The sequence below is a fragment of the Amia ocellicauda genome, chromosome 1, assembly GCF_036373705.1.
Source record: "Amia ocellicauda isolate fAmiCal2 chromosome 1, fAmiCal2.hap1, whole genome shotgun sequence".
In the NCBI taxonomy this organism is placed as follows: Eukaryota; Metazoa; Chordata; class Actinopteri; order Amiiformes; family Amiidae; genus Amia; species Amia ocellicauda.
Window position 1 is genome coordinate 35693482 of NC_089850.1, and position 8158 is coordinate 35701639.

The 8158-nt window shown below is 35.8% G+C and overlaps 1 protein-coding gene across 2 annotated transcripts in view; it reads right to left on the reverse strand.

Moving 5' to 3' along the window:
* LOC136749138 (leucine-rich repeat and fibronectin type-III domain-containing protein 2-like) overlaps positions 1-7042 on the reverse strand; it is a 157464-nt gene extending 150422 nt beyond the window's left edge. For both annotated transcript variants that reach the window (XM_066703134.1, XM_066703126.1), the window contains exon 1: positions 6178-7042. The gene's annotated coding sequence lies outside the window, so the exon portion shown is untranslated. The remainder of the gene's footprint in view (positions 1-6177) is intronic.
* Between the last annotated feature and the right edge of the window lie 1116 nt (positions 7043-8158).

The window sequence follows — 8158 nt, forward strand, 5'->3', positions numbered from 1 at the left end:
CCCCAAAATACTACACTATTATAATTATAATAAATTATTGGGCTGATACTTAAATTCAACAAAATGTATACATGTTTTTCCATTTTAATAGAGCACTCCAATTAAAGTACCTTGCTCAATGGTACAAGAGCAGTGTTTCACCTAGGATTTGAACTCACAAACCTCCACTTACAAGTTCAGCACCCTAGCACTACTCCACACTCCATGTAAGTCAGACTATGTATATGTGGAACTCTGTTACTCTGGAAACCAAACATTTCAAACCAAAAATGTCCATCAAGTGACAAGCATGAAATAAAAATTCAGACTTTTAATTTACCCTTGGACACTTTTCAGCTTAACTATCCAATTTCTCGGCATCGTTAAAAGCATTTCTAACCCATTCCAACTCCTGAGGATACAAATAAATAAAAAATGTCTGAAACCAACAGCAGTTAATTTGCTTTGAAATACTACAAGATTCTACTGCGAATAGTAGCATGAATATTGCACTGAAGCTGTCTTGGAGCAAAATCCGCCTAATCAGTTATGGCAGCATGAGTATAAAACACAAAAAAGAAGTATAACTCTCACACTTACAACAAGCCTGTTTTTCTACCAGTGATCTGTTGTTACACTAAGAAAACATAAATACAAATAAACCAAGAACTGCAATGGGATTTGTTCCTTTGTGAAGAAATGGCAGCAATCGCACAGCCAGGTGTTTCCCTGCATAGTTTGTGTTTGTACAAAATGGGGGTGTGTGTTAATGACATTTGATAGTCATTGATAGTGTTTAGGTTTAGGTTTACTTACATGGACTTTTCAGGGTCAGAAATTTGTATCACAGATTTTCTATTGGTGTATTTATTGTGACCTAATTTGTGATAACATCACATTAAATCTAATAAACTAACAACAAAAAAACAGGCACCCTACATATTGTTTAACTATTAGCACAATGTACTTTAACTGGTACAAATCAATCAATGCGCTGTGAGGGGATTGTTGGAAAGGGTCATGCTATGGTCATGAAATGTCATACATGAGCTGTTAAAGTAATATCCTGTCCAGTCTCTGTACCTGTAAATCACTGCATACCCTGTGTCAGGTCTTGTTAGGCTACATTGCTACAATCTCTCAGATTCAATTTCAGAGAATCAACTGTTTTATTGCTAGCTAAAGAGAGCCAGGCTTTTCCCTGGAGGATCATTAGCCTATATCTGAGCATACACAGCCTACATATTAGGAGCAGACACAGTGAAGGTCTAGTTATTTTTGAAACATTTTAAATTTGATATTTCTACCTGCTGGCCTGCACAAAGCACAGCTGATTCCCTAGGACTGAAGACTTATGTTTTTTTGCCTACATGTACAATATAATTATGCCTAGTTGCAATGTCTAACTTAACATAGTGATACAGTTGTGTAGTTACATATGACATTAACATTGTTGCATTATTATTGCATATTGCATTTGCAATTAGGAATTGTTATATTGTAATTATATGCAAACATGGATGTATTCCAGTGTATTACTTAGTAATTACTGTGAAAATGCTGTGCAATTTGGGATACTTATTGTACATTATTACTATTCCACCTTAGATCCAATGTACTTTGCTGAAATCTCCTGTGGTTAAGAATTCTAGTATCCAAGTGCACCTCACCACCTGTATAATACAATACTATTATTATTCCTACTGTGTCTGTAATACACCCCCATTTGGCTTGATTGGTGCTGCTTTATAAGCAACCTGGATTTAAATTACCCCCTCTACTTTTTTGACATTTTAAACACATCAGTCTAGTTGGAGACTGGGGTTGTATCTGGATGACAGGTGACATATTGAAATTTGGAAGAAAGAAAAAACTACACTACCCAATCTAGACTGAGCTCCACAAAAGTCTGAATTTGGAAAATAAAACACCTCATGCTTGACAACAAATTGTACTTTATTACGTATTCTAACATCAAATCCCAGTTAGAAGTCATCAGTCAACACTCACCACAGTCACCTATTCATCAGTATACACACAGTGTACAAACAAAGCATGTGGATGGGATTCTAAAAGCATATTTTTTTGTTTGATCACAGAATCATGGAGAAGGGCTACAGCCAACTGCGTATAACAATGAAGTCTTATTTTTTAAAGCACTATACAGATGCAACAGTTATCAAATTAGTAATTTTAATTATTTCTGTTATTAATTTGTCATACTTTTTTTACAACAATGGCATTAATCATTGAGACTTGTTGGGTTTCAAGCTTGGATACAGCTTGTCTTAAGGACATATTACATGTTTGTATGTGTGGATTTTACTACAGCATTATTTATAGACAGCTTCCCAGATCCTCTGATAGAGTCAGCTCAAACGAGTCCTCCATTAGAGTTATGGTATCAGTCTGTTCTATGAATTACAGTAAATCTTGCTTCTTTAATAGAAGTGGGCCAGTGTCTATTAAATGTCTGTTAAGATGAATTATTATCACCATCTCTATCAAGAAATAGACTTGGCACAGTATATATCAACTAAAAGAACCCCTTTGGACAGATTTTACTTCAAAATATATTCCCTAACATCCTTACACTGACCCCACATTGAACTCAGACTTTTCACATTCCAGTGCCCTTCACGTCCAGTCCTAATTAATGCACATAAACAGTTCCATGGCACGATAACAAAGCAATTTACAAAGTTACCATCAGGGTTTTTATCTATGATGTCATTACAACCAAGTGCCGAGTCTTTTAAGGAATCCAAGAATGGTCTTGATGAGACCTCTGGATCATTAAGCTTCTAACAACCTGACCAGCTGAATGGGCTAACAGGCTTTCTCCCATCGGTGACCTTTCTTGTCTTCTAAAGTAACAAATTCAAACTATTCAGCATAGGTTTCCAGGGAGGCACAATTTTATTTCAATTTGTATTTTGTTCTCTTACATTTCTCCCAACATGGTTTCCCCTGTCATCCCTGCTTGTTTTGTTATCTCTGTTGCATAACATACATCAATTAGAGTTTGTATATTATAATCATATGTATGATCATAAACCAGTGCCTAGGCAAGCCTGTATTGTATACTTGGTTAATGAGGCAACCCATGGTTTCAGTCAATCAATCAGTTTCAGGTACATTAATGATTAACTTGCTCTTAAACCCCAACAATTATTTATTTGTGATTTCTACTCTTATCCTATGCATATTATTTATTTATTTATTTATGTATTTAATCTTTCAACTATTTATTAAAATCAAGACAGTATATATTTATGTATTTATTTAATTGCTAACTTTGGAGCTGTGTCCATGATCTTAACTTTCAATCACTATTATTATTATTATTATTATTATTATTATTATTATTATTATTATTATCTACAAATGTTACTCAATGTAAACACAGGCCTTCAGCTGGACCAATGCACAATTTAGGATATTTGTGGGAATGTGTGTTGGGTTAGGGAAACTTGTAGTAATGCACAAATTTCAAACCTAAACTTGCTCAGTTTCAAACTATACATCTTATATCAGTATTATAATCATTGACATAATGTTTAGCTGGAAATGTGTGCTTTTTAAGCTACCGATAAAAAAGAGAGTACCCTATTATCAGGGAGAACATGGGTCATGCTTATATCAAGTATATATTTATTTTAACTCAAATAAGAATGGATAATTAGGCTACAAATTAGAAGAAGACCTTTTGAATCATCCATCATCTGGTTCTTCATATCTTATTAATCAAACAATGCCATTCAAGACACATCTTGATTGCTTCCATTGACTAAAGAATGTGAAGATATCCAATTGCTTTAAGAAATGTAAACCAAAGGTAAAGCTGTGTAACATTTAAATTACTTATGTTTTCAAATTCAGGTTACAATACAATAAAATAAAATAAATTAAAATAACATAAATTGAAATAAACATTTCAATCAGCATATCCATGCAGCCTTTAGTATAAATGGTATTGGAACTGTTTGATTTTCTTTTTTAGTATATATTTTTTAGCCATAACACAATATAATTTGGCATTTAATTCAAATGTGTGTGAAGCAAGAATTCACCCACACAGCAATGGAAATGCAGCAGTCTGGTGATAAGGTAGCTCAACTAAAAACCTGAGCAATGTCATCTTATTCCCTTTAATGTTGGCCAACATTGAAGGGGATTGTTTATTTTTTTAATTATTTTTAGATATCCTATGTGTCCCTTCTTCTTTGCTTAGATTATTTCCCTATTGATGTTTTATTAATGAGTGACACGCAATTGACTGTACTTCCCATGATTAATAGTGCCCATATTAATTAATTAATTATTATTATTATTATTAATAATAATAATACTAATAATAATACTACTAATAATAATAATAATAATAATATAACTGAAATGCCTGCAGGAGAAACAGGGCAATGTTGCAAAGATGAAAATATATATATATATATATATTGATTGACTTAAATCTCCTGTGATGCATCAGTTCTAATAGATTTTTATCAGCTCAGAAAGTTTTTTTTTTTTTTTTTTGTCAGGTAAGGAATCTGCAAAATCACACTTAATCAATCAATCAATCAATCAATCAATCAACTGATACCAGTAAATGCCTGCCAAGGGTAGAATATATATTTACTGGTTACAATATATTGGATCTACATTTTTTTAACCACTGTAAGATATAGAACAGAATGTGTACGTGCAGACCTTGGTTTCATTCATACAGTGATAATAAATTACTGCTATGATAGATTTTAAGAATCTGACATTAACTTTACAGATAGTTTGTATTTGTAAATATTACATAACGTGCTTTTTCTCGTGCATGATTGCAGAACACACGTAGACGGGATGCACATTTATTCAGATTTACATTGTTGGGAAAGCACTGGGAGAAGCAGATACATTTAACACCGATCCCATTAGGGGGTGCTTGCTCACTGCGAAGTACCCGACATACCTTTACCTATCGCATTCTTAAACAAGCACTAATACAAATACACAAGCGCACACATACGCCCAGCTTCACAAGAGTATGTCGTTGATTCTCCAAGCTGACTTGTGACACGTAAGGCATAACCGATGCTACCTAGTACAAAAAAAACAACGAAAACTAAATAAAAAAGTGCGTTGCTTGTTCAAAGCTACATCATGTGCAGCTGCTGCAAAATCTGAGCGAGCGCCAGCAATTAAACTGAATACCAATTAATTAATTAAAGCAAAGGTAGCCCACTCCAAGCCCAGGCTTTACTGCGTTGCATTTATTTAATTATGTAGGGTATTTAATAATAGAAACACACAAACTTGGTCAGAATTTACTTAGACAATCATGACCCATTGACAGTTAGGGTTGTCTAATATACCCCATCTCTGTATATCTGTAGCCTACAAGTCAAAGAAAAACATTGCAGTTTAAAGGAATGAAAATGATGTGCACATTTCAGCATGCTAATATTGTGTGTCTTTACTGTGTCTGGTGTAATTAGAACACGTTCTCTGTTTGAAATTTACACGGTTTTCAATGGTATCTTGAAACTGAATCATATGGTATAAACTGATTTAACTCTCGGAAAGTGAAAATCTTTTAATATTCTCTGCAAATCCAGCCCTTGAATGAGAAGACATTTAAACGTGCCCAAGTTAATGAAAAATGATGCACTTATCCGATTCTTAATAATAATAACAATAACAACAGCAACACTAATAATACGTTTATTATTATTGTTGGTCTTGTTATTAGTATTATTAATAATAAAACTAATACAAACTAATAATTATAATAATACATTTGGAGAGACAGGCTGTCAAGATCAATTGCGACTAAGGCGGTTTTCGGTATCTCAGTCGCAGTTCAGCATTAATTTGGTGAAAGGAAACAATTAAAATCAAGTAGATCATTATTCTGAATACATTACAAAAACAAAGTACTCTTGATACTTTCACATACATTCACAAAAAAGACGGTAGATCTATAAAAGTGATATACAATTATTTTGAAACATACATGTATAGCCACCTTTTATACGCATGTTGATATACTTATTGTTGATATTGTTATTATCAATATTAATATTAATTACAGAATCCATATGGTCACCTACAGTCTACAGAGAAGACCAGACTTCTAATGATTTATAAGCCCACTTCCGACTCCAGCCTCAAACAATATATTAGAAAACATTTGGTTCCCCTTACCTTAGCAAACGGGCATTTATCCATTGTGTGTCAGGGCTGTTTTAGAGTGAACTCTTCTGTTTACTCCAATATTGCTTGCGAGCATCCTCTTTTCTTTACAAAACATAAAACACACAGCAATCCAACAAGGTGCATCTTTCCACACTCCTTAAGAAAGCGGCCAGCAGGGTAACCTGTGCAGAAAGAGGAGCAGCAGCAGGAGCTCACACTGAGCACAATACTAGTTGTATAGTTTTTCTCCCAGATCCAGTTTAAAATCCTCTTACTGGCAGCTCCAATGCGCATATATATTCCAAAGACATGGACGAGGAAATAAATCGCCAAGAATCCGAGCAGAGTGCTTTTATGTATGTTGTTTCGGGCGTTATTTAGTTTTATTGTAATTATTTGGTTGTTTCGATTCAAAAGGACGCCTCTGAAGTGTGTGCCAGTGGACAGTTGTTTAAAATGCGCCTCGGTCCTAGAGCTCCACGGAGTAGCATAAGCATGTTAAAAGCATCAATCTTCAAGTCCATTACAGCAACAGAGCAAGCTAGTATGCCTCGACCAGACACCCAGCACACAGGGATCCAATGCCAGTGTGAGGAGAAAACATGCAGCTGCAGTGCGCCGGCAAAGATCTCTAGATGGCACAACCAGTCCAGCTCCGGCTAGGAAGAAATAGCTCTTCAACGTGCACAGAGACACGCAGTCTGTGCTTTTTTATGTTCTCCTTTCGTTTGCTCGTGTAGCATCCATCCACTGTGATTGCATCCGGTGCATATGTAACTCATATCGGTAACCTATTATTCATATGAACCGCCGTCACCATTAATAACTCTTATTAGCGCAGAAACATCAAAGCAAATCCGCGCGTCGGTGACAGTCTGCGTTAGGAGGGGGACTGGCTCTGGAGCTGGAGATCTGTGCTTAAGAAGCGGATTAGCCGGTGTAATTACGAGTCCAAGCAATTTCCTTCTAAGCTATTGCACAATAATAGAAAAATAAGCTGTGTCGAAGACATAGTCGAGCAAGTCAAATCCGAAGACTTCTGTCTTTGTCCGCAAGAGAGGAGGAGATGGATGAAATGTTCCTGAAGTTCAGGAAAGAAGCTGGACTCTAACAGCGCATTAAAAGAGACGGGGGTGGGGCTGATCAAGCGTGATGCGACGGGCTGCATGAGAGCAATGAAGCATCCTTCAACCCATGTATGATGAGCATTTATTATGTTAAAAAAGGGATGTGAACATGTGTGATGGATGCAGACTTCACATCGAGTCTTGCGCGCTGCGATTAAATGGAAGCCGAAAGAGGTTTGTGTATCCCAAACTAAAGCAATCTTCTTTGAAAGCTCAAAGCTGGTTGCAATAAAGATGTCGATTAAACTGTTCAACACTGTGCGTTAAATAGGGCAGGGGGTGAATGTGTGCAAAACAATGTTGTTTCTACATGGTTGGAGAAATTGGTTCTTCAATTGGTTCGGTGGGGACTTGGAGTGCATTTGATAGCCAACCCATCGAGCTTTATCATTTCATGTTCTGTAGTAAACTTCTGCAGACGGACAAAAGAAGAAGCATATTTATTTCAGAAGTCACAGAATACAATAAGAAGATCACCAAGTCTCTCCATTCTGTGAAAAACAACACACAGTAGGTTGTTCGACATTAGAGTTACAGAAAGAAGGGTGGATGCATCTCTTTAAGATCCTGGCATTAGGACTTAGAGTCTATGTATGCATGTACTTATTTATGGAAGTTGTTTTCCATGGGCAACAAGGACCCCCAGTGGATTGGGCAAAGTTAAAAAAGAAAACAGGGATCAGTGTTGCTCTTCTTAATGTTACACACCACAGTCACCTCAAAGGTTTGCACCAGGTAATTTGTCACACCGTGTGTGGTTAAATCAATTAGGCCAGTCCTGCCATCTAAACCTTTCACGATTGCTATAATCACAGCAGCAGCACATAATTGATCTAACCTACACTTTGAGTTTATAGCAAGGA